Raw genomic sequence first — 26611 nt, 5'->3', positions numbered from 1 at the left:
GCGGGGCTGTCTCAGGAGGGAATCAGATCTGGGTACGGTGGCCTGAAGGGAAGAATCCTGCAAGAGGGGTCTGTCCTTGACACCTTTCTCCCCGGTGGCCGCGGAACAGTGGACCTTTTGTTACCTCGAGCCTTGGGGGCGGGGGACAGAGCAATATGACCGATGCTGTGCGGCACCCTGGGATGGTGGCCTGAACAAGCCTGGCCAGGTCCTGCCCTCTGAGAGGACCACACAACCAGACAGTGGTGACCAGGGAAGCCAGGCATAGAGGGTCGTGGTGATCCCAGACTGGCGACCCGGGGTCCCATCTATACACGTTAACATCCAAGGAGGCCTCTGGAAGCGACTTGGGATCTGGGCTGTGATGGGGAGGGGCCCTCTGGAGTCCCTCCAGCTCCTCCTTCCTAGGACGCTGCCCCGCCCTCCGCCCGACCCTCCAGCTTCTTCTCCCTCCTGTCTGGACCCAGGATCCCCTGGGAGCTCTGAAGGAAGACCGCGGCCCTCGGAGTTCAGAGTCGGTGGTCGTGGGTGGAACTTGCCCAGGGTAGTTCTAACAGCTCCCAGATGAGCCCTGGCCGGTTTGGCTCAGTGGTTAGGGCATCGGCCTGCGGTCCAGAGAGACCCGGGTTCGGTTCCCACTAAGGGCATGTACCTCGGTGGCAGTTTGTCCCCGGCCCTGGTTGGGTTGTGCGGGTGGCAGCCACTCGATGTGTCCCTTTCACGTCGATGTTTCTCTCTCTCTCTCCCTCCCGCTCTGTCTGAATAAAAAATGGAAAAATGTCCTCGGGTGAGGATAAAAAAATAATAAAAGCTCCCAGCTGAGGGCGCTCTTCTTTCTGCCCGTGGCCAGGAGGGCACAGGCCCCGAGAATCGGCAGATCCTAACTTCCCTGTCCTTCCAGCTGGGGGCAGGGGGAGGCTGGCCCCTCGAGCACGTGCCCGACGTGGCAGGTCCGCTTCTGCAGGCCCCAGTGCCAGGTGACCCAGAGCCGGTCACCGGCGAGTGTCACGGACAGGACCCCCGTGTTTCCCAGCAGCAGCTGAGGCTCTTTGGGGCTGTGTCATCAGCTTTCGAGGCTCTCCTGGAGCCAACGTGGAATCAGCTCTGCGGGAAGGTGCCCGTGGGTAGGTGAGGGCGGGACAGGTGCCCGTGGGTAGGTGAGGGCGGACAGGTGCCCGTGGGTAGGTGAGGGCGGACAGGTGCCCGTGGGTAGGTGAGGGCGGGACAGGTGCCCGTGGGTAGGTGAGGGCGGACAGGTGCCCGTGGGTAGGTGAGGGCGGACAGGTGCCCGTGGGTAGGTGAGGGCAGGACAGGTGCCCGTGGGTAGGTGAGGGCAGGACAGGTGCCCGTGGGTAGGTGAGGGCAGGACAGGTGCCCGTGGGTAGGTGAGGGCGGACAGGTGCCCTTGAGTAGGTGAGGGCGGACAGGTACCCGTGGGTAGGTGAGGGCGGACAGGTGCCCTTGACTAGGTGAGGGCGGACAGGTGCCCGTGGGTAGGTGAGGGCGGACAGGTGCCCGTGGGTAGGTGAGGGCGGACAGGTGCCCGTGGGTAGGTGAGGGCGGGACAGGTGCCCGTGGGTAGGTGAGGGCGGGACAGGTGCCCGTGGGTAGGTGAGGGCGGACAGGTGCCCTTGAGTAGGTGAGGGTGGGGCAGATTGAAGGTGGGCAGCTGACCACTGGGGGTCCTGCCCCCCACAGCACCCTCCGGTGCAAAGGAGGAAAGTTGGTGTGTCCGCCCCTTGAGCAGGAGCCCCGGGAGCCCCAGAATCTCCCTGCCTGGGTCAGTGTGCCGCTGGAGGGAGAGTGTGGCTGTTGCCTAGGAGACCAAGCTGGGGCCCGACTCGGGCCTGCAGGCCTGTTGGGGCTCTGCGGCGGAGTGGGGTGGGGAGGGTCCTGTGTGCCTTTTTATAGGGAAATAATCCAGCTTATGCAAGTGTCTCTTAGGGAGTGTGTCCTGACATTGTTCCGAGCCCTGCGTGGGCTTCCTTGGCCTGGGGGGGGGGGTGCTAATGTGTTCTATGGATTGGCCAGGAGAGGAGAGAGGGAGAGAGCGAGGGAACCAGGGGTACGAGGGGTGCAGTGGGTGCTGAAGGGCAATAGAGGGACCCCTGGAGGTCTTTCCAGCAATCTTGCTTGTGGGTCAGTGGGCCTTTGTGGAAGTCTGGGGGAGGGCAGATCGGGGGTGTTGGCGACCCAGGGAAGAAGAAGTGAGCCCACAGTAATAGTGCAACACCTGGGCCAGGGGAGACTCCTCTAGCTGCACCCAAGGGGCGGGGTGTCCCATGGCCTCCGTGGCCCTGTCTGGCTTCAGCCTCTTAATTACAAATGAGGAAGAGGATGAGATTCTAAAAACCACAAATCAGGTCCCGGGTGACTGGTTGTTGGGATGACCCCTCAGGGTGGTCAGTGTAGCCGGGGCAGGGGTATCTAACCACCAGGCCCAGAGAGGCCTCAGCTGGTGGGGGGTGGGGTGTTGAGTTGAGTCCAGGTGGGGGAGGGAATGAGGGACAGCGGGAGGTTCAGACTGGAGGTCCCTCGGGGATTCCCTCCCTGAGCACCTGGAGGGGGCACCTGGCTGCTGCTTGGCCTCCATTCATCAGACGGGTTCTCCGTGCTCTACGGTGGCAAGTGGCAGATTCCCAGCCAGGTTCTCCTGGGTCCTTTTGCCCTCTTGGGAGCTTGGGTCCTTCCTCACTGAGGGAGTCTCAGCGCCGATTTCCCAGCCCCCGGGGGCTGCCTGGATCAGCCCTGAGCTCAGAGCTGCAACCATGCTTGGTGTCCCTCTGCCCTCCTGGGTGAAGGGGGGCAGGAAGCGCAGCATCCCCAGTACTCCACGAGGTTCATCTTGAGGCCCAGCCTCTGTGGGCCTGCAGGTCACGAGTGGTCTTCCAGGCACCCTGAGTTCGGCGCGGTGGGGTCTCTGCTGCTCCTGCCGTGGACTCTGGCATGAGGCCGAGCTCCGTCCCCACCCGTGACTCGGGAGTAACGGCAAGTCCTCGATGGAGTGACTGTGGCATGAAAACGGGTGAAGGGTCTGGCCACTGGGGGCCCTCACCTTGGTGTGCAGGTGGGAAGTGACCAGGGCTTTGCATGTCTCCCTCTGGCCACATGCTTTCAAAATCTGACGTGGAGCCGTTGTTTCTCTGTAGTCTTGGTTTCTTGCTGGCGAAGTCTGGAACTAACCAAACTTTATTGCCTGTGCAAAAAAAAAACAAAAAAAAACAAACCTCTAAGCGTGGGGCCAGGAAGTGAGGACGTGTCTGCCAGACACTCCGTCAGTCCCCACGCTTTCTGCGCGCGTGTTCCGCTCGGGAGAAGGATGTTGAGAACAAGGCGCTTCCCTGTCCCCAGGGAGCTCGCGGTCCGGAGCGATGGGTACGCTCGTGTTTTCAGGAAGTTAGGGGGCTTTGGGGTTTGAACAACTCAGAATTGGTTTATTATCAACATAGAAACATCAGTTTGGAAGATCCGCCTGGTCTTTGTATGATTCACAGCGTACAGTTGTGTGAGGATTTCAGCCTCCAACCAACCACCTGTTTTCAGATGAGCGAACACAGAGCTCAGATGCAGTGACACCCAGACCCCCTGGGAGAGGTGGCCTCGTTCCCCTGCCTCCAGGGCTGTGCACACTGTAGTTGGACAAAGTGGGAGTCAGTCACTGTTGAGGTTTAACTTGGGTACCACTTTCAGAGTGATGATAAGATGGAGACAATAGAGGGTGGGCGGGCAGGTGAGCAGGCTCTGGGGGAGTCTGGGCCCACCTTGCCTTGTATCCCATCCCCATCCCCATCCACCTCCCAGTGGGCTGCCCTTGATGCTTTATTCCTACTGAGATTACCCATCTCTTTATCCAAGACAGGAGGCTGCCCTGGGCATGAGCTGGACCAGAAATCTGTCGTGTGTCGTGGGTGCTGACCCACATACTGTACCCGTACTGGCACACACCAGACACCTGGTATCGGGGTGCCTGGCAATTGGAGCAGGACCCCGGCCGCCGGTTCCCCTCTTATTGTTTCACTCACAGTCCAAGGAGCTTTATACGGGGAGCGCGCTCGGGGCCAAGCTCAGACCCGTGGGCCACAGCGAACCCTTGGAACGGAGTGACCCCTTCTGGTTTTTCTTTTTTCTGGTATCTGTCACCGGCTGAAAAAGAGTTTATTTTCTGGGGCCGTCACTCAGAGTATCATTTTGCACCATACCATTAAAGTTTCCAGAGTGTTTGCTGATTTGTTTATTGAAGCTAAATCCATTAGGGCGATGTGGAAACAGCACTCTGCTGTTTACCCGATCCGATTCTTGGTTTTGATATTTTAGTGCCTCGTCTGTTCTCACTTGCATGTTGTGGAATTTGTTGGTAAAGTGTTATGCAGATGAAAATCCATATTTCAGTGAAGTTTTGTTTGCTTAATTCAAATGGGTTTATAAGAATATTACAGTGAAGGTTCTTGACTTGCCGCGGGAAGCAGAGTCTGCATGAAAGACACTGGAGAGCGGCGTGGTCTTTGAGAGTTTGGGGACGGGCTGGGATCTGGACCCGGATCTGGGTGCTAAGTCAAGCCGGGTAGAAACCCCCTCTGCCAACACTGCCCCTCACCATCTGGGTGGCCTCTGGCAAGCCACCCAGCCCTGGGCCGCAGTTCCCCATGTATGAAATGGCGATTTCTGCGTTGTTGTTGGAAGACTTCGACAAGAGCGCCATATTTCACGGGTTTTCGGCACTTTAACATCTCTGGAATGGAGTTATCGTAAACTTGATTGTGTGCCATGTGACAGTGTTTTTTCTTTTCCTTTGTTTTCTTCGTGGCTTATACAGTCATTCTGGGATGTGATGGCCTCTCAGACTTGTTAGACGCAGAAGCGTTTTGCAAACTCGAACGTTTAGAGTTGGGCATTCCCCCAGAAGAGGATGGTTGCTCAACTTTTTAAGTTGCTCAGGGAAAGTCCAGTTGCGACCAGACTTTCACTTCAGTGCCTCGGCTCTGGGGCAGCAGGAGAGGTTAATGAGATGCATTTCTGAGAGCTGTTGGCATCTGTGTTCAGATTCGGTCCATTGGTCAGATGACCTTGGATTCCTGTGTTCAGAGAGACCTGGAGGCCTCTGCTGCCTCCAAGCAAAACAAGCCTGCCCCAGACCAGGACGGGAGGTGCCTGTGGTAGAGCCCCCAGATGTCCACCAGAGGCCACGCCCCCCTTCGCCGTAGGGGGGGGGTGTTACTGCTGGAGGGGCTGTCCAGCCTCCACCCAGACCTCTGCCCAGGAAGGTCCTCGCAATGCAACTCTGTGGGAATAGGTGTCCCTTCCTGGCAGAAGTGGGTAGAAACAAGTGTGTTCTACCAGGTTCTTCCTTGATTGGCACCTGTATTCAGTGAGTCCACCAGAGATTGCCCACCATCCCGGGTCCCTGAGTCGCCTACCTGCCCACTCGTCAGGAGCACCGACCTTCTCATGATACAGAGGTAAACTCGGGTTGTGTTCAGCTGATCCTCCATTTGGGGTTTGATTGTTAAAGCAGGTAGCTTTGCATGGTGCTAGCTGACGTGTGAAGGTGGCCCCTTCTCAATCGCCAGCCCCGCCACGTGGCCTTCCCGTCTCCACCCACTCGTCTGTGTACTCACGGAGTCCTGGAGATGCACTCTCCTTCCCTCCCTGTTTGGGTGGACATCCCTGCAGGGCTTCCTACCTCACACCTGTGAAATGACATCCCCCCAAATGGCTGCGAGGTACCAGGTGGCCCCGAAAGTCTGATTGTCACTCAGGCTTTGGAGAAGTTCAAAAGCGTGGCTCTGGTGGCGGACTTGTAGCCATGGCCTGGCCTGGCGTGTCCACCGTGAAAGGTGCCTCGGATCTTCTGGGAGTGGAATGGACTGGTGGCCCACTGCCCTGGTCTGAGCCTGGAACCCAGGACTCGTTCCCCAGGCCTGAGCCTGCGGGGGGTGCTGGGCTGCTCCTGCAAGACTGGGAACTCCTTCCCGCAGCCCATCGACGGCCCAAGGACGGATTCCCCGCCGCCTGGAACTGCCCTGCAGGCAAAGGTTCCTGCTGCCCACCCCCTCCTGTGTCTCCTACAGGAGCCTGGCCGGGTCGCCCTCTGGCTCCCTCTTCCCACCCCCGTGGCGTCTCTTGCACAGCTTCTCTTGGCTCGGATCCTTTTCCGAGGACCCGGACTAACAGGTGGAATTTGAAATAAGGTAGGTCCGAGAGAGACGATGCCCGGGGCGTCCCTCCAGTTTGGGCCGCAGGCCCTGTTACTTTCTGTCCCGGGTGGCGGCTGGCCCGGGCTGAGCTCCCCAGGACGAGCCCAGACCGGGGAGCTGGAGGGCGCCTTCAGGCGCGGTCCTGCGGCCCTGCTTCCCGGCACCGCGACGCTGGCGAGCGCTCCCTCGTGGCCTCCCCGCAGCCGGGCCGCGCGTCGTGATGGAAGGGGAGTGGGTGCGGGGACCGTCCCGAGTGTCCGCGCACCATTCGAACCGGGAGGCTGCATGTGTTTTCTACACTTAATACTTTAAACGCCTCTTGGGTGACGCGACAGGTCGCCGAGTGTGGCCCGTGTGTGGCCCGCCCTGGGAAACCGCTTGGGCAGAGGTCTGACTTGCACGGGGCACAGCCTGAACCACAGCCCCGTGGAGTCACGTGCATTCGGTGGTGCGTTTCCAGTGGACCCGTGGTCATCGGTGTGCTCTTTGGAGCTGTTGTGGCCGAAAGGCTGCACATCCCCTGAAGTTGCGGAGAGGAAGGGTCGGGAGCCAGTGGGCTGCTCCCGGGTTCTCTTCGGCCACCTCAAAGCCCCGGAACCCGCACGGTGCAGATGGGCCTGCCCCGGCGCCCGTTCCCACAGGGACCTGACCCCGCAGTGCAGGGACCTCCTGTCCTGAGCCTGCGTGACCACCCACCTGTACGAGGCCTAGGCCTCCTCGGGCTCACAGGTGTTCACGGAAAGAGTGGCCCGCACTTGGGTTTCAGTGGCGGCTCTGTCTGGGTGTCGGGCTCCCAGCGCGCTGGGGAGGTGGCACCTGCCTCGCGGAGCTTCTCCGAGGCAGGACTCTGGACTGACCCGCGCAGAGGTGCCCAGAGTGGACGTGATTGTATAGTGGACATGCACACCCACCCCGGGCCTGACACCGAACGCTGTGTCCATCGGTCCATCTCTCCCTGGCAGCGTTTTTCGGCTGCATTCAGGCCTCGCTCAGCTCCACCCCTGCGTCCTTCAGCAAGTGTCCCCTTAGCCGGAGGTGATGGTGGTGGTTCCCTTTGCTTTGTTTTTCATCGAGGTCCAGCACGGGGCAGGTGTTCAAGGGGCTGGCGTGGGGGCATGCGGTAAACTCAATGTGTAGATCCTAAGCATGCCAGGCAACTTGTGTTGGCCAGTGCTCACACCTGTGCACCCCAAATCCCTGTGAAGATGTAGAACACCCTATAATCCAGAGAAGAAAGTCCCCCCGTGGCCCTCTCCCGGCAGCACCCACTCCTATCATCCTGATCCCATTAGACAACCACTTTTTACCCCAACATGATGGATGTTACCTGTTCCAGAAGGTAATATCATGTAAAGTATACATACACACACATGCTACATACACATGCCTGTGTGTGTGTGTGTGTGCAGTATTACACAGATGTATATTACACCATCTGTACCTTTATGCAAACGCTTTTTAAATTCAGCACGTTTGTGTGTGTGTGTGTGTGTGTGTCCGTCCCCCGTGGTTTAGCCTGGACTGATTGCTCGTCCTTCTTCCTTGGTGCGTCGTACTCCACTGTGGGAATCCGATCACCCCCGCGTTGACTCCCCTGTGGAAGGACAAGGGCTGTTTCTAGCCCTCGGCTCCTGAATACAACTACTGTGAACCATTCTTGTACATGTCTTTTTATGGACATATGTTTTCATTTCTCTTGGATAAATTCCTAGACGTGGAATTGCTGAGTCGTAGAATTAGGTGTATGTTTAGTTTTATAAAGCAGCTATAAAATTTTACACTGCTACCAATCATGTATGGAAAACGGAGCTATTATTTTAAACCATTTAACAGACAGTTGACTTTCTGCTTGAGAGGTGGGTGGGGGTGGGTAGGGATGGGTGGGGGCGCCCTCCTGCCCTTGGCTCCTGCTGGGGTGGGCTGTGGAGTTCACCCTCTCTGTGCAGATGGGCCTGCTTCTCAGCTCTCCCTAGACATCCAGAGCGATGACTGGGTTTTCCTGGCCCTGCCTCTCCCTCTCCCGCCTGCCTCCCTCCCCAGTGTCACTGGAAGGGGGTGTCTTTGCTTCCTGGTGTGCCCCTGGTCCTCCCTGCCACCTGCCCACCTTTCTGTATTCGTGACTGACAGTGGCTGGTTCTTGGACCCCCGATAACTGGAGTAGCACATGCATTTCTGAGTTTCACTGTGAGGGTGCTGGCTAAGCGTGTGTTCTAGGCGGCTACCTACCCATCAGCCCCCGCGTGCCGGCCACCCCACAGCCCAGCGGTCTGGGGATGCTGGCAGCGTCTCCAAGCCTCTCTAGGGCCGATGCTCTTGGAGACACGGTTAATACGGCCACCAGCATGGGCTCCATCTCACTGCTTCCTGTCCCACCTCTTCCGAGTAGGTGCTTTGAGGAGCCAACACAGTAGGGCTCTGTAGGGAGACGAGACTGGGGAACGGTCAGGGGCGCTCAGATAGGCAGATGCCGCGACCGCGCGTGTCCGGGGAGACGCCTACTTTGAACAGCTCTCCAAGTTTACGGAGACAGTGTGGGTCCTGCTGACCACAGAGAGATGATCCAGTGGATGGCCATGCTGGGAACACGGGGCAGGCCTGGGTCCCCACCGCTGCTGCTGGTGCTGAGTCTGCGGCCTCCGCCAGGACCAGTGTTGAGGGACAGTTCAGGGGACAGTTCTGTGCGGAGCTCTTGTAGGATACCATTTGATTCGGGGTGGGTTTAAAAGACCCCAAGGACTCAGACGATCGATATTGACCGATTGGATTAGATAGGCCCATCTCTCTTCCCAGAAATCCCTGACGTGATCTCAGCCAGGTTTCTGATGGGTTTTGGAGACAGTGGTTGGCGTTTCCTTCCTGCCCAGGGACTGCCTGCTGGCCTCCAGATGTGCAGGTGGGCAAGAGCAGCGCAGGGTCTGGTTGGTTCTGCCTGGAGGCGAGGGACCCCAGGGGTCAGGCCAGAGGACAGTGGTGGCGGTGGGCAGCTGAGGTGGGGGCGGGGTGCAACATGCTGTGGGAGCGGAAGTGGGAGAAGGCAGAGGGGCCGAGCACCCGGAGGCCTTGGGGGGCTTGGCAGGACTGGACTTGGGCATCGGAGTGGGGGCTTGCCTCCAGCACGCGGTGTCTGGGCTGTTCCTCTTGGGAGCTCCTCGAAGATTTCGTTCACCTGCAAATCGGCCTGTCAGTAGCACCTGGCTCTGAGCTGGTGTGTTTTCAGAGTGGATGCCGTAGAGAGGTGCGCGTGTGTCCGCGTGCGTGGGGGCACGGCTGGGGGGACAGACGGCAGCTGAGAACAGGATGTTGACGTTGACCGGCAGGAGCCCACGCGAGCTCTTGGAGTTACGGGTACACACGTATGTGGAGATACGTAGGTAGATGTGTCTATATGAGGCCACGGTGCAGAGAGAAGGAAGTCTTCTCAGCTCAGAGCAGCCTTGGCGCCCCGGAGAGCTGACTTAGGGGGACTTGGCCGGTCACTTCCGCAGGCTGAGGGATGGGGTGCAGAGGCCGCGTGGAAGGGCCGGCGCGGCCAAGAAGGAGCAGCACGTCTCCCTTATTGAGAGGCCGCGCTCCACACCCTGCTCACCCGCGCCCCGGCTGGAGAGGCTTCTGATGCTGTGTCCAGGGGCCTGGCCCCCTGAGTGGTGCTGACCGGCCCTTCCCATCCAAATGCTGGGAGCGGAGTTTGCCACCCACGGCCGGGAATCGACCTCCCCGCGAGAGAAAGAGGAAGTCCACACTCTTGATTCTTGATGTGTTTCGAGCCCTGGTGACTTGGGAATGGCCTTTGCTGGGTCTCACAACGGCCTGTTTTTATTGTTATATTTTTAAAATATATATTGATTTTTTTTTCTTTATTGATTTTAGAGAGAGAGGAAGGGAGAGGGAGAGATAGAAACATCGATGAGAGAGAACATCGATTGGCTGCCTCCTGCACGCCCCCCACTGGGGGTCGGGCCCACAACCTGGGCATGTGCCCTGACTGGGAATCGAACCGGCGACCTCTTGGTGCAGGGTCGACGCTCAACCACTGAGCCACACCGGCCGGGCTCACAACTGCCTGTGTTTAAGCGGAATCAGAACTTGAGCTGGAAAAGGGTGGTGCCTCTGGGTGGCATTCCTTCCTCTCTTGCACCTGTGTGAAGTTGGTGACTGAGGGGTGAAGTGACTTGCCCAAGGTCACATGGTTGGACAAGGCAGGGAGTGTGTGCCGCTGAGGTTCTCGAGCTCTGGCCCAGGCCCAGGCTTTGGTTGTGAACTGTGTCCCCCTGCCCTGGCTTTCTCCCAGGCTGCCCACTGCAGTCTGTTTCCAAGATCCCCTGGAGTCGGGCCGGCACGGACCTGGCTTCGCCCTGCCCTGCCCCCATGTCCCCCAAGGGCAGCTCCTGTCCGGGGAGGAAGGTACCTCTTGTGATGGGCAGGGATGGGGCACATCTTCTGTGTGGACACACATTCTGTGGGGTCCGGCCAGTGTGGCTCAGCGGTGGATCATCGACCCCTGCACCAAGAGGTCGCCCCGGTCAGGGCACATGCCCAGGTTGTGGGCCACATCCCCAGTGGGGGGTATCACAGGAGGCGGCCGGTCGATGTTCTCTCTCGATGTTTCTCTCTCTCCTTCTCCCTTCCTCTCTCTCTAAAAGTCAATAAAAATAAATAAAAGTAAAAATTCTGTGGGGCTTCTTTAGAGGACTTTAGTTTTCGTTTTCCAACATCGGTGGCAGGGTGGGGGCACTTAGCTTGATCCAGTTTGGGCAACATAACGAGATTGCAGTGAAAAGCCCCCCCACCCCCACCCTGAACAGACCCTGAGAGGTCTCTGTGCCTTTCGCTATCACCTCTGCTGGCTCCAAGGTTACATGGGTGTTGGTCCCAAATCCCAGGGTTCAGCAGTTAGGAAGCATTTCCACCTGCTTTGGATACTTCCTCTGTGACGCGCTTGTCACCTGTGCCTCACAGACGGCAAGGCACTCACTCAGGCCGTTTTCTCGCTGAGAACTTGCCGTTTGCCTGGATTTGGGGAGGCAGGGTGGACCAGGCTTCCCTCTGCTGGTGCTCTGGTGGGGTGCCACTCCTGTTGGCCTGTTACAGAAATGACACTTAGTACCTTCTCAGTACAACGATGGAGACGTGGACCATGCTGTTCCCTTCAGAGTTCCCCAAACGGGGTGTCGACAGGGCTTACTTACATCCCTTAAGCTGAAGGAGAGGAAGGCCGAAATGTAAGGCTTATCTGTATCTAAGTGTTTCAGAAGAAAGATATGTCTGTGCTCTGTGTTTAAATATAGCACGTGTTTGCTACCGAGTCGGAGAATAAGCAACTGAATATGTAGGTCATCGACTTGGGAGAGTGGGTTCTGAGTTTTCCTTGCATCTGATCGAACGCGGTCTTGCAGCTGGGCCGTGGCGCTACCCCGAAGTCGGGTTATGCTGAGTTCCGCGGGGTATCCGGGAGGGACGCTGGAGGGGTCCTCAGGGGTACCTTTGCCCCCTTAAGGCACGAGGGGTGTGACTTGGTGTTGGGCCCTGTGGTGCGCGGCCAGCCAGCCGCAGGGGGACGCACCGCTCTGGGGTGCACAGGAGAGATGGGCCGGCGCCGCGCTCCGGAGCAGAGCGTCCGGGGAAGGGGAGAGGGCTGTGCTTCAGGATAAATGCCAGCTGCGGATTTTCATGCGGGCTTGATTCAGACGCACTGCTTGGAATTGCATATTGAAGAGGAAGCTGCCACCCCCTTTTGAAGGTAGGTGACATTTAAAAGATCCGCCGCGCGAGATAGGTTTGACAGCTTCGAATTATGTTTGAAAGAGTTTTTCTTTTAAGAAAGAAAATGATTGCTTCTATTTTAAATGTCATTGCAAAGACATAAACATGTTTAATCAAATTACATATTTAATTCATGTAGAATGTAATTTTTATTCCTGTGGAAGCCACTGTTCTTTCTTTCTCAGCCTTGAAGCTGGGCACTGCCGGTGATCTGAACGCAGTTTCGTTGTTTTGCGTCGACGGCTATGGAAGGGTTTATGGAATCCGGGGGTAAAGAAGTATTATTATTGAAATATGTTTGTGTCTGCACACGTGTACCTAATGGCACCTTTTGGGGAGAAGGGAGGCACTTTCGTGATTGTCACCGGGAACCATCAAGGAGGACTCCTGTCGAATGAATTGAAGCGGGTGACCCTGAAGACAATAAAGGCAGAAATAGCGAAGACGCTTCTGTAATTTTCTTCTTTTGGCTTCTTTGACTCAGCAGGGAGCTATGGGGAGAGCTGGGGGCTGTGCCAATGTCTCTCCTTAAAAGGGAGGCCACAGGGGATCTCGGAGGACAGACAGAGCCACAGAAGGATTTTCAGGTTGATACAGTGCGATTAAGTTTTATCACAAACGCTGACAAGGGTTCGAGGGCACCGGCTGGGTCCCCCGGCCGCTGGATGAGCAGGACTTAGCTGTGGGTCAGCCCCGGAAGCAGGCTTGCCTGACCCTGGTGGTCTGCTAGGACACTCCCGAACCTTCTCGGAGGGAGCTGGGTGTTGGACGGTGGCCAGCCCCAAGCAGAGTGTGTGCGTCAGCCCGGAGGGCCTCGGCCTGTTCCAGCCTGCTGCCTGTAGTTTCGATTTGGCCCGGCTGGGTCCGGGAGTCCTGGAGTTCAGTGCCAGTGTGCCCACTTGCCCGCACAGACCCGCCCCGGGACCTGGCTTTCTCTCTTCTCCGGGGCTGGTGGGAGAGGAGGCGCCCTCGGTCAGATGCGACCCTGGGGAGACTTCCCCGTCTGGCAGCAGCTGGGAGCAGAAACCAGCTCGTGGTGCCCATTCCCAGGAAAGAACTGACGTAGCAACTTCTGTACCCAGTGCAGTGAAGGTCAGGGTTCAGGCGCCGGGCTCGGCCTCTGGAGAGGAGGGACAGGCCCCCGGGCCCCTGGCAGCCAGAGAAGGCGGATCTGGTGGCAGCAGGGTTCTGAGCACCAGGCCCCTAAAGGAAGGGTTGCCCTATTTATTGGTCCATGCTAGCCAAATAAACCCCAAAAGGGGCAAACCTCCCTGTCATTTTTGTAATTGAAATTTTTTGGAATCGGGCATAGAATTGCGGGTCGTTGTAAGGGAAGTGATGCCCTTTAGCTAATCGCCCCAGCGATTGAGACATGGCAGCACATTGGCATTGATGCTCTGATTTCCCGTGTTGCACGGATTCACTTGGGTGTGTGTTTACTTCTGTGCAGTTATATGGTGTGTGGGTCCCGTATGCACCACCACAGCCAAGACACAGGACTGTCCCGTCACCCCAAGACCCACTGTTGGCCATCTGTAGCCACACCCACTTCAGGTGGCCAACACACACGGGTGTACACAGAGCTGGCCAGCTTCCAGGACCCAGCTTGCTCAGAGAAAGTTCCAGAGCTGGTGGCCCAGTCCCTAACCCCGACAACCACTAATCTGTTTCCTGTCTTTGTTACGACTGTTACATAAATGGAATTGGATGGTACGTAGCCTTTTGGGAGGGAGTCTTTTTCGGTCAGGACAATTCCCTTGGAGGCTCGGTCACGTCTTTGCAGGTATCGCTGCTTTGTCCCTTTTTATTGCTGAGGAATAGCCCCCCTAAGTTTTGGACCCTGTTTTAGCCCAGAACTCGGGGTGAGAGAACACCCGTCCTGGAGGCCTGGAGTGGGAAAGCGACCCTCCTTGCTTGATGTCCGGAGGAATCTGGCATCTCTGGCCTCCGCCTAGCTCTCCCCACTTCTCAGCAAGTGTCCGTGGGGTGATTTCGGAGCAGTGCGTGCCACATCAGCTCGGCTGGTTGGGAAAAAGAGCAGAAAGCCTCCACCTCGCGAGCTTTGTTGGTCTGAGTGTGGTTTTCCCACGGTGCCTACTGACAGACACTGGAGGAAGTAGAGTCGCCGTTCTGTTCGGTGGTCAGGCTGTAACGGAACGGGGGTGGGTCTGGGTCCCTCGGAAGTGCAGCTGCACCAGCCTGGCTCCTGGAGCAAGCCCTGGGTTCGGCCTGCCTTCCTGAGACATGACCAGTGCCGAGCGTCGAGTTTCAGGTTGAAACCTGGGGCAGTTCTTCCTCCGGGAAGCACCTTTGCGCTGTGCTGAACGTACATGTGTGTGGGTTGTCACCTTCACCGCATGGGCGAGGGCGGCCTCTGTGAGCCACGACCCCTGTGAACATTTCTGCCAAACACTTGTCTGTACTTTGAAAATTAATGAAATGCCCCGAGGGCTTGGGCACGGGTGGAAGTTGGTTCAGGATTCCCAGGCTTACTGACTGGATGCCTGCGATCAATACAGTGTTTACCTGCTCCTTAGGGACCCTGGGCTCTTTCTCTAGATCCGGACTGTTCAGCCGGGGCTTCTGGGACCTGGGGGGTGCCTGGGCTGGCGTTTGGTTCTTCCCTCTGTGCCCTGGACTTCTGGGTGAGGGCGGTGGGCAGCGTCAGTGCCCAAGGCCATCGTAACGGGGTGGTCTGGCTTCGGTCAGACAAGAAGGGCTTGTTGGGGGTTCACACCACTGTGGAGTGTTTCCGACTGTGTGTTGGGGTGGGGAGTAGAAAGGACCAGGTCGAAACGGTTGTGACCTTTGCCACTGAGCTGGGTGGGGGGCCTGGGCCTCGGTCTCCCCGTTCCTGGATGAGACACTGGCTGGAGTCTCACCTGGTTGTGAGATGCTCTCCTGCAGCGGCTGCGCCTCCAGGACATGCCTGTGGACCCGCGACTCCCGCGTGAGCTCGGCACGGATGTATTTGCCCTTCGTCTGCGCTGTTGTAACAGACCCGGCCCTGCGAAGGGGTTTCACAGTGAATTCGTCCCTGTGTCTCAGGGACAGCCTCAGCCCCATGTGTTGGCAGCCACGCACTTCATGTCAGACCTTGAGCTTCGGGGTCTTGATTTAGTTTGAAACAAAACCTCGTTTCCCTCGGGGCTGTCCCCCAGGATTCCGGGTTCTGAATTCACCTGGCCGTGTCGGGCGATGGGCTGTGGGGTGTCTGGGGTGCCAGGCAGCGCGGCACGCAGGTCCCACGGTGGCGCAAGGAGGTACTCGCGGGCACCTCCTGGGTCATGGTCGAGGAAGCGAAACTGACGGCAAGGGGATTTTTCTAGGCCACACACAGCCTCGTTCTCATCATCTTCGCTATTAGTTGCTCTCAATTCCCCGAGGGGAAGACGGACTCGGCCCCCGTGGCCAGGGGCTGACCGCCCGAACCGCTGCCGAGCTGACCCTGTCGGGCACCGCGGGCTGGGTGAGGGCCGGCCGGCAGAGCAGGGTCCCAGGGCCGCGTCCAGGCCCCGCACGGACTCGGCCTCGCTGCCCTGCTCGGGCTTCTGCACGGAGCCAAGCGGTCAGTTATGCTGATACCTAAAGCTCACCCCTCGTCGCGGCGTAACGATTCACCTGAAGTCCTACTGCGTGTTTACAGGGCTTCTCCCCTCTCCTCCTGCAGCCTCATCCGTGGCCAAGACCTGGGCTGGAGGCTCCGCAGAAGCCCGCCCCCCCTCACGTTGCCAAATGCCATGCTCTCCATCCCCCGCCTCCCCGCACGGGTGCCCACGGCCCCGTCCCACTGTCCCAGGCCGGTGGCACTGGAATTCAGACTGCACATTGGGATCCCAGGAGGGACCCCCTTCTGTGGGCCCGGCCGCCCGGGGAGGGAGGGGATGCCCGCCTTCTTCAGCCCCCCTGGGCCGTGCAGCGAGGGCTTTAGGACCTGCATCTGGATGGAGCCGCTGCATGGGGCTGGGCTGGGACCCCAGCAGGGCACCCGCCACCACCCCGAGCTGCGCTGTGTGGGCATCTCCCAGGTCGTAGTGAATCTGTCTCTTCGCAGAAAATGGAGACATACAGGGAAACATGAAGGAAATGAAAATAACAAATAGTTTTTCTGATCTGAAAGACGTAGTTTAAAAAATCACCTTTAATCTTAGTATGGAGAAAAGACTTGTGACACTTTGGATGCAGTTTGTTTCGGGCGTATGTGTATATATCAGAAAAAATGAAATGAACTGCTTAAGGAATAGTTTAAAATTTATATAAGATGTGGATTTTTTTTTTAAATCCTCACCTGAGGATATTTTTCCATTTATCTTCAGATAGAGTGGGGGAGAGAGAGAGAGAGAGAACACAAAACATCGATTGGTTGCCTCCCTCATGACCCCAACCAAGGCCTGGGGCTGAACTGGGGCTGAACTGCAACTGAGGTCCGTGCCCTTGAGCAGAATCGAACCCGAGACTTTTTGGTCTGTGGGCTGACGCTCTAACCACAGAGCCAAATCGGCCAGGGAAGATTCGGATTATTTTGTATTAGTTTTTCCATTTAACCTATAAGTATTCTTCCTGCGTTGATAAATGATTTTGAGTTTTCTTTTAAAACACAATCTGTTGAGATACAGTATCGTAATAGATACTATGGTGTAACAGGACAGCTATACATCTCTGTGGTGTATCAGGAGAGGTAGTTATCCAACCATTTTCTTTTTCTTTGGCATCTTACCTGGTTTCTTTTTATGTAAATACTGACCACTCCTCTCACTCTGCTTCGGGGTGGAATGGGGTGGGGATGGAATCTTCCGGAAAGGTGCCCCTTCGCCACTCCGAGTCTTCATCACTCCGGTCATCCGTGGGGTTGATTTCCAAGGTCGTCCGCACAGAGCTTTTGTGTCCCTGTGCCGAGCATCGGGAGTCCCTCTGCTTACCGCCTAACCCCATTCTTGTCAAGCGGGGTGTCGATGGGGGACCTGGCAGAAAGCACCCCTCCGCACCGTCCTCTTGAAAAGGGGGCTCCCAGGCCAGCACACTCTTTCCAGAGGCCCTGATGGTTAGTGGGGCTGTGGTCGCCGCACCCCTCTCTCCTTCCACTCCTGGCAAACTCGGGGCGCTCACAGAGGTGATTGGCTGCTGTTCGGAAACAGGGAGGCCCCTGAGGAGACACCTGCAGTGTCTGAGTTGTGACGTGAGTTTACACCTGTGTCTCTGTCGCAGGGCCTGTCCGGCCGCCAGGCTTCCCTCTGAGCCGGGCTGATTTCACGGGGGCCTGGCCCCCGGGCGAGGACTCTCGCGCCTCCGGCCTCGGCAGGGTTAACAGGGCAGCTGCGTGGCTCCCTGGCTTGTCTACCGACACGTGGGACACAGCCAGGCTTCTGTGCGCCGAGGGTCAGGCTGCTCAGACCAGCTGCCTTCACTTTCCCGGCCAGCTGGGCAATTCGGGGTGTGGGAACACAGCGTGAATTCACAAAATGACGTTGTTGTGTGTGTGGGTTGCTGCTCATGGAACCTCTTTTCTGCTTTCTTTCAAAACTTGGCCTGTGTCGGGCCTGATCAGCAGAACCCATTTATTGATTTTCTTCTGTGTTTATTTTTCTAGTCCTTTCCAAGCCCCCTCCGCCCCCCAATCTGGCATCCTCGTGTCTTGTTTATTTCTCCTTTGCTGGAGCCACTCAGAACGGTTCACCCGCGGCCCCGATGCTTCCAGGCTCGGCCGCCCCTGCTCACCTCCCAGCTTTCTGGGGCAGAGGGACAGGCTGAGAGATGGAGCAGAGGACAAGTTAATGGACTTCATCTGGGACAACACAGAAAATAGCCTGTTTTGTTTTTCTTTAAAAAAGTGGCAGAGTTCCAAGACTTCCTTTACCGTTTTCCACTCGCTGTCCCTATATTTTAAGACAAGGGTTCTAAAATCCTGGCTGTTGGGTCTTTTCACATTTTTAAAACTTAAAGCCAGCTGAACATAATTAATATTACAAAATTTCCATAAACATGCTCCGTCCCGAGACCATGTATGCACGGTCTCTTCCTGGGGGGCATTCTTCTTACTGAAGTTGAAACTCTCGGCCAGGGGGTGGAGGTGGGAGTCTGGGGGGGGTGGTAATGACGTGTTGCTTTGACCCGAAGGGTCTCGACGCCAACGTGGGCTGTATGGCCATGGAGGGAATGAGCTTTCAGGGTGGTGGTTCCCCCCCCGGAATAAAGGACAACTGTTTCTAAGCTGATGAACGTGGTGTGTTTGTTGTTAGGCAGCAGGAAGTGGAGCTGAACCCCGGAAGGGACAGCCTGGCCGCAGCAAGGTGAGGACCTTGGATCGCACTGAGTCAGCTCTGTCCAGCGCGCAGGGGGCAGCTCACTCCTTGGCAGACACGGGCTCCTTGATTTTTTTCACGTGACAGCCGAACCAGCTTTCCACACTGCTTCCTGCCTGGGGGGCTGGGCCCTTCTGGGGCGAGTTAATAATCACAGGCCGGGCGGTTGCTTACGTAACATGGGAGCGAGTGGGGGCGCCGTCCCCGGTGATCGGGCCTGTGCGGTTGCAGGACCTGAGGTCCTGCTGAGAGGTTAAGATCTGACCTGCTGCCCAGTGTGCTCAGCGCTCGGACAGGTGGGGAATGGTCTGTGCAGCAGCTGCCAGCCCCCCCCCCCCCCGCTTGTTGCTCACAGATGCCCCCAGCAGTCCCCAAGCTTGCAGAGCACCTCTCCCTGCCCAGCCCCGATGCCATCCCACTTCTTGTTGGGGGTCGCTGGCATCGCCCTTCCGCACAGTGACTCTGAAGTCAGGGCAGACGGGGGTGGGAGCGGAGCTCAGGAGGTGAAGGTTACCCTCCCCGTGAGGGCGCTGCTCAGGGTGCCAGGCTGACCCAGGGCTGGTGAGCGGGGGGGAGTGGGGAACACGGGGAGCTGAGAGCCCTTCCCTTGTCATTTAGCATCAGGGGCCCGGGCTGCTCTTGGTGCCCCGGGAGATACCCTCCTGTGCTGCCGCTGCCTTGAGCACATGTCCGCCGCGCTCTGTCTGTGCAGATGTCTGTCTGTCTGGCCGGACTTCTTGCTGACGCAGGCAGGTCGGTTTTCAGGGAAGGGCATTGGGTTTCTCCGCGAACTTCTGGTTTCCACCCGCCATCCTTGAACTTGGGACCGTTGTGAGGACCTGCTGTGCGTGCGTGGGAAAACCCCCGGTGCCCACTTCCTGTGCCCTCACATCCCTGTCTGGTCCTGTCACCCAGGGCCCTCTGCCTCTCGCATCAAGCACCCAAAACAGTGCTGTCGGCCTGGTGTCTGGCAGGAGGGGTGAGCAGATGGACCTGGGGCCTGTGTGGAGACCGACGTGTAGGAGTCTCCAGGTCATGTCGGGGCTCCGGGGCGGCTCAGCAGCGTGGGGTGAACCTTCTCTGGAGCTGTGGCTCGGGCTTTGTTTTTGTGGGTCCCTCCTGAGGGCTGGGTGGCCCTGGCCTGAGGGACCCGTGTGTGCCTCCTGCTAGCAGGGCTTCGCAGCACGTGTGATGACAGGTGCCTCTCGGGAGGGCCTGCAGCAGCGTCTGTGCCGAGGGCACTCGTAAGGGAGTAGGCTGGGTTCTAGAAGGTTCTTCCTGTGCCCCTTGTGCCCTTCCTGCACGCAGGACTCACTGAGGCAAGGGCGAGGCCACCCTTCCTGGGCGGAGGGAGCGTGTCGCTCAGCTCGGTGACCTGGTCAGGAGTATTGGACATTTATGCCAAATACGCACCACTCATCCCAGGATTTGGGCAGAGACGGGTGTGGTTCTGAGAAGGATGACCTGGTCCTGCAGTTGTGTGTCACGTCCCATGATGACTCGCCTTCACCGAGGACCTGCTGTTTGCAAGCCTGGGGCTTATCTCTTTGGAAGGGCCCTGCCCCCTGTGATACTCACCTGGGGATGCTGTCTGCTCCACCTGGGAGAGCGCGGCGTCCCGGGGAGTTGGTCAGCGTGACCCCCGGAGCCTTCCTTTCTTCTGTGTGGCTCCTGCTGAGTCTGCCGATGCTCCATCCCTCCCCGGGAGCCCTTCACTGCGGTGGATTTGGGATTTCCTAGGGTGATTTTGCGGATTACTCTCTAAGACCTGTGGAAGCCTCAAGCAGGCTCCAGATGAGGCTGGTGCTCTCCGGAGCCCGGGCCTCCTGCTCTGCCACATGGGCCCCGTGGAGGCCCTTGTCTCCTCTCGAATGGCCTCGCCAAACCTGGAGGTGAGGGGCAGGGGCGCTCCGCTTGAATGCAGTGGGTCAGGCAGTCCCCTCTGCCCGCGATGACACGGGTGGCATTTTATTTACTTTTTTGTGTTTGTTTCTTTATTTTTGTTAATCCTCACCCAAGGTTATTTTTCTGTTCATTTTCAGATAGAGTGGGGGGGGGGGGCGTTGACGTGAGAGACACATCGATTGGTTGTCTCCGGCACGACCCGACGAGGGCTGGGGATCGAACCTGAAACCCAGGTACAGACCCTTGAACGAGAATCAAACCCACAGCCCTTGGTTGGCGGGCCGACGCTCTAACCACTGGGCTCAAACGGTCAGGGGGGCAGGTGGCGTTTTAAACCCTACATTGCCCACGGGTGCGTCAGCGCGCGGGGAGCCAGGCGGGTTCAGGGGGCCCTGGGTGGTGGAAGGAGCTGGCCCTCGGGCTCAGGCGCAGGAAACTGCCTTGGAAACACTCGTCACGCACAGCAGCCGCGCCCGCAGCAGGGCCTGCCTGCCACCCAGGGCACAGGCGCAGTTCCAAGAGCACGCTGAAGTTCACGTGTGGGCAGGACCCTCTTAGGCTCTTCACAGATCTTCCAGGGGCTCATCTTACTCGATTTCAGAAAAGTAGACTAACTTACGCACCTAAAATGTGATTTTCATATGCCCAGCTTAGTACAGGAAGAAACGGACAGTCCCGGCGGAGGGGCCCTCAGGCAGCATGTCCTGAGTTACTTCCTGGATGTAGACCCGAGCCCGGCTCCGGCTCCTCCAGGCTCTGGGTACCGCTGCTCCTCTCCTGTCAGGGGTTTTGGGAGTTGGGGTGTGCACCCCTCATTGTCGTCACGTATGGGCAGGACACATTTGCCAAGTGATATTTACCAGATACACCCAGGTTGGTAGTACGGGCCCAGAATAGGGGTCCTTCTCCTCCTTGGCCAGAAGCAGCCGAGTCCACTTGGAGCTGAGCGCACGTGTCGGCGGGGCCGGGCCACTCGGAACAGCCCACTCGGCTCCTGGCTGAGGAGCAGTGATGATTTTAATCAGCTGAGCTATTTCTGCGTCTTGCTGTGTAGCCCTGAAGTTCTGAGAGAAATCCTGCCAAGAAAATGTCCCCCGGCGATCCACGGGGGACCGTCCCACACGGCACTGGCCTCAGCATCTGCAGAGCAGGTGTCTCTGAGCCCTCTGCCTGCGTGTGCCCTCCTGGCTTGATAAGGACTCTCCCTTCGGTAACGCCAGCCACCCCGGCCACTCTTCATCCGGCCTCCGAGCCCTTCAGTGTTCTCCATCCACCCAGCTAGCTGTTGGTGTTGGCCTGGGCAGTCTACCTGAAGAGGCTGGGCACGCTCAGGGTGGAGCGGCCTCCGGCCTGGGCAGTCTCTCCGTAGGCTCTCAGGTTTCCGTCTTGAAATTCCATCAGTGGTCACCTCCTCCATGAAGCCTTCTACACAGGCAGTTGTCTGTGCCCGGGCTCCTGAATGTTGCTGGGAAGCATCTCAGAGTAAGACTTTGCCCCCCGCGAAGATCAGGTCGAAGTTCACAGATCCATTTGTCTTCAGATCTTCGTTTAAAAAGACGAAGTAACATCACAGGCAGTGCTACGTTTTACTTCACATGTGTATGAAGTGAATATTCCGAGCGTATCAGGACACGTTATATATGTATGAAATATCCTTAAGTAGTTGAAAACCCATTGCTTACATATATATACATAATCATAAACATTGGAGTGTCGACTGTGGAAAGCATGAGAAATAGAAGGGAAAAGGAAGCCCATGGCCTGCTGAGACCAGCCATACTAATCAGGGAACATAAATTCCATTATGTAGTTAGTTAAATATTTGGTCTCCTACTGTGTTCCATTTAACCTTTAGAAACTTAGAGGTGGGCTGGGTAGACAGCAGCCTGGCATTCAACAGGGAAGGTGTTACAGAAGATACTTAATGGGTTTTGAAGGGTGCATAGGAGTTTTCTGGGCAAGCTCTCATCACTTCAGAAGGATGGTTCATTGGCCATAGTAGATGCTTAGTTAATGTAAAACTGTTGTGTTATCAGAGGCTTGGGACTGCTGAGAGGCTCTGCCCATCCCTCCTTTCCTGGCACTAAGAGGCTGGGATGTCTCTGCCCCCTTTCCTTGAACTGGAAAATTAGGGGTGTAAAGTGGTATAGGGGAGCAGATTCCTTCTTGAACTTGGGTACACGATAGTTGTGATTACAGAGGCGCCACCCTGTTCCTGAGTAGGTCTTCAGAGCCATTCCTGCCGCTGGCTCACCTCTGGCTGTGAGGGATGAACTGGTTTGTGTCCGAGCCCCGAGGGTTCTGCTTCCTCACATTAAATAGAAGGACGCGGGGGGGGGGGGGGCAGTTTAGCGGTTCCTCTCTGATTTGCTACGTAACCCGGCAGGATGTCACAGGACTGGATCTCAAGGTTGTTTTGAAAAGAAGAAACTGTATTAAGAAACTCTAGTTTCCTAAGGTTTGAATGGTTTGAAAGTAGAGTGAGGCTGAGAAGCTGATGCAGTAATTGCAGACCTTTTGAAAACATGAATCAACCCTCGGACCTCCTGGTTGCTTATAAGGGGGGCTTGGCAGTGGCCAGGGTGGGCTGCAGCCATTCATTTTCACAAGCTGCCCGGCTCCTCTCTCCCAGCACTGGGGAAACCCTACCTCACAACACGGACTCGCCAGTTGCATGGCAACTCTAGTGTTCGGTGGGGAAGCCGCAGCAAAGACACCTGGCCATGCTGCTTCCCAGGTGTTTGCCTTTTCTGTCCGCCCCGGGCTGAATCACTTCCCCTCCTGCCCCCTTGCCGCTCTGGGTGGACAGGAAGTGGTTCCGATGGTGTGGAAGTCCCCATGCATCTGCTCTTCATTCCACGTATCAGAAAATAAATGAGGGTCCTGTTTAATGCATCACCTCTTTTCATATTGCATTTGCCAAGAAAGTGCAATTTTATTGAACATTAGGATTGAATTCTTAACTGAGTAATCAATTTTAGTAGTAAGTTAAAATGCCTCCTATTAATGGACAACTGCAACCGTTAATCAGCGTTACAGTGGATTAACAGTTGTCAGCATTTGCGCTAATGGAACCTGCAAACCATGGGCTCGTCGATTGCACTGCAGACCGCCACCCTCCTCCTGCAGTTGGTGATACTTTGTGATACTTGCTGCTTGGCGGGATATTGATTGTTTGGAGTTCTCGCTGGCGACTTGGAGCTGCAGAGAAGCTCAGTGCCATTTTCACGGCGACGGCGCAACGTCCCCTTCTGTTTTGCACACTTGGGTTCCGTGTCAGAAGAGATGGGAAGGTCCATTTGTTCTGCTGCTCCGCTGTTTAATTTCATCTGGGCTGTGACTAAAGCAAGACAAATAGTATTTTTAATGAAACCATTTAATCACCTCTAGTAGCTTCGAGTGGAAGGCATTGGGGAAAAAATGCAATTAACGGATGGCTAGATGTAAACAACAACAACAACAAAATCACTGCTTAGCATCACTGACCCGATTCATTTTGCTTTCAGGGTTTCGTCGTCGTAAATGGTCTTGAACCAATGAAGCCAGATTCCCTTCAAAAGACGGACAGCCCATCGCGTGAGCTCTAGAGTCTGTGGACAGATTTATATTGGTGAGTTACTGTAAAATACCTCCAGGTAAAAAGTTCAGGTTTTCTGAAACCCCCTTCGGAACGTGTTTTCAATTAGTGGAGACTGCGGATGTTTCATTGGGATGTCTAATAGCAGGACCCTATTGATTGCCTTTCAATTAATTGCATCTGGTATTTTCATTTATCAGACGCAAAATACATGTAATTAACTCTGAAGCAATATAGTTCAGTGCAAAGCGATGGCTGCTGCTGCTGCTATAAAGATAAGTCGATGGAAATTGTGCAGCACGGAGCTCAAGTCAGAATAGAAGTCGCGTTAGGACTTCCCGACATATTAATTACAAAGAATAAAGATGAGTTAGGGAAACAGTCTCGTGTGTGCCCCCGCCCCCCCACCCCCCTGTCGACGGATCACAGTGGTGGTGGATGGGCCTCTGTTAGGGAGCAAGGGGCTTGCTGACGATGGCGTGTCCTCAGTGAGCTTACGTGTCCGGTGACAGCCTCTAGACGTCTTGAGCAGGTGGCGATGGTTCTCTGGCGGAGTCGATGGGGAGCGGGGGGAGTGTGCGGCGGACGGAGTGCGGTGGAGGACATGCCGGTGGACGGAGTTCAGTCCTCCACCGGAGGCTCGGGTCCTGAGTGTTTCAGTGTGCATTTAGCCATTTTTCACAAAACCTGGATCTCACTCCACGTCTCCAAGTGGCAGCTTCTCAGAGTGATTGATTTTTACCTGCTTTAAAATCGGTTTCCCCCTTGAGCTAACATCTTTTTAAAGCAAGAAGAAAGCGTGTGAGCGAATTTTCTGTCTTTCTGTCAACCCCGAAGCTTGTTCTCTGAAGCGTTACAAAGCTGTAAGGAGGGGCGGCCCTCGGGGCTGTGAGCAGGACGGGGCCCGGGGACAGGCTCACTGTCCCCGTGTCTCCCTCTGTGTTCCCACAGAGGAGTGTCGGCTGGGGACTACCAGTCACCTCCGAGCCATTTGGAGGCTTCCTTGTGAGCGGAGCAGTTGGACTGGGATAGTCTCAGAGATCCCCGCCTCTTGGGGTTCGATGGAGAAGCCTGGACATCTTTCCTAGGAGTGAGCTCAGAGTGACAGAGCTGGCCAGTCGGTGCGGACCGCGTATCACGGGAGGCCGATCATTGAGCCAATCCAAGAACCTTAGCATTGGAGCTGGCGAGAGACTACAAATACCATTGGACCTTTTGGGGGGGAAACCTGGGAGTTTTTATTAGTACGTCGCGCTGGCCCCTCTCGACTGTAGACACTCAGCCTTGCCTTCAAGGCCAATGCTCCTTTCTTCTCTGGCCTCTCCAGGTGTCCTGGTACAGACCCCGTGTGCGGGGATTGGCCGGGGCTCGGAGACATTGTTTGCTGGGTGTTAGTTCCCTGAGTTTGGTGGGTGTTAGTTCCAGTTTTGGGTGCTGCCGTTGAAGATGTTTTCAGGGGTGATGGAAGTAAAACCAGTGGACTCCCATCAGCATGAGCCCATGGACGTCCATTTCCGTGTCCGAGCCCTGGCTGTGCCCAGTGCCCGAGTCCTTCACCGAAAAGTGCCCGAGGCTCCCCTGCCGGCCAGGGGGTCCCATATGGAAGGGCAAGACTTGGGAGCACTGCTCGGTGCAGTTTACAAACACTGTAGGTTGGAAAACTATTTCCTCTCACGATGCGAAGGTGGACATTCATAGTGCAGGGATGAAACGGGCTTGCGACACAGCAGCAGTGGTTGAGGGACAGCATTGTCGTTGGACTGAGCCCACGCGCCGGACCCCTGTGGGTGTCGTGTCGCGGTGGTTCCGATCTCGGGAACCCTGACCTTGCAGAAACGCGTCTGGCGTCAGGACCGGGTTGCAGCACTTCCCGACCGTGTTCCTGAGCACAGCGCCCTGCCGTGGGCTAAGCACACGTAAACTCTCTCTTCTCCGTGGCTCGTCACCGTGTCCAGTAAAGTGGACCCCACTTTTTGGAGGCCCCCACAAAGCAGCTGTACCTTGGACTACAGCCTGAGGAAGGGCCCCATGTTGACTTCAGCTTGGTAGCACACCTGCTGAGGGCTCTGGTCTAGACAGGTCTTTTTTTTTTTTATTCCTCACCCAAGGATATTTTTCCATTGCTGTTAGAGAGAATGGAGGGGGAGGGGGGAGAAAGAAAGAAATATCAGTGTGAGAGAGACACATCGATTGGTTGCTTCCCACACGACCCCAACTGAGGCAGGGCTGGGGATTGAACCCACAACAGAGGTACGTGCCCTTGACCGGGAATCAAACCTGAGACTCTTTGGTCCGAGGGCAGATACTCAAACTGCTGAGCCAAACCAGCCAGGGCTAGACAGGTCCTTTTCTCTTTCTTTTTTAAAAATTAATTTATGTATGTATGTATTTATTTATTTTAAGGGGTGGGGGAGAGAGAAACATTGATTAGAGAGAGAAACATCGATCGTCTGCCTCCTGCACACCTCCCACAGGGGATCAAGCCTGCAACCTGGGCATGTGCCCTGACCAGGAATCGAACCGGGACATCTCAGTCCATGGGATGATGCTCTATCCACTGAGCCACACCAGCCAGGCTGGACAGGTCATTTTTTTTAATCCTCACCCGAGGACATTTTTGCATTCATCTTCAGATAGAGCGGGAGGGAGAGAGGGAGGAAGAGAGAGAGAAACGTGGACGTGAGAGAGACACATCGACTGGTTGCCACCCACACGACCCCCACTGGGGCTGGGGACAAACTGCAACTGAGGAACATGCCCTTAGTAGGAACCGAACCCGGGACTCTCTGGTCTACGGGCCGACGCTCTAACCGCTGAGCCAAAAAACAGGTTTTTTGTTTATTTTTTTAATGAAGGGCAGAGGGGTAGGAAGGTCA

The 26611-nt window shown here is 56.5% G+C and overlaps 1 protein-coding gene across 4 annotated transcripts in view; it reads left to right on the top strand.

Annotated features, from left to right (window-relative positions):
• The window catches only part of CTBP2 (C-terminal binding protein 2), a 141005-nt gene that overhangs the window by 21205 nt on the left and 93189 nt on the right, over positions 1–26611 (top strand). For 2 of the 4 annotated variants that reach the window (XM_036265879.1, XM_036265881.1), the window contains exon 2: positions 23665–23768. The exons of 1 other annotated variant lie outside the window; for it this stretch is intronic. The gene's annotated coding sequence lies outside the window, so the exon portion shown is untranslated. Of the gene's footprint in view, positions 1–11872; positions 11932–23664; positions 23769–26611 lie in introns of those variants that run through there. One more of the 4 variants, XM_036265880.1, reaches the window with a different exon arrangement.

This window comes from Molossus molossus, unplaced genomic scaffold (assembly GCF_014108415.1).
Source record: "Molossus molossus isolate mMolMol1 unplaced genomic scaffold, mMolMol1.p scaffold_m16_p_17, whole genome shotgun sequence".
Lineage (NCBI taxonomy): Eukaryota > Metazoa > Chordata > Mammalia > Chiroptera > Molossidae > Molossus > Molossus molossus.
The sequence above is the reverse complement of the archived record's forward strand: the minus strand, read 5'-3'. Positions and strand labels throughout refer to the sequence as shown.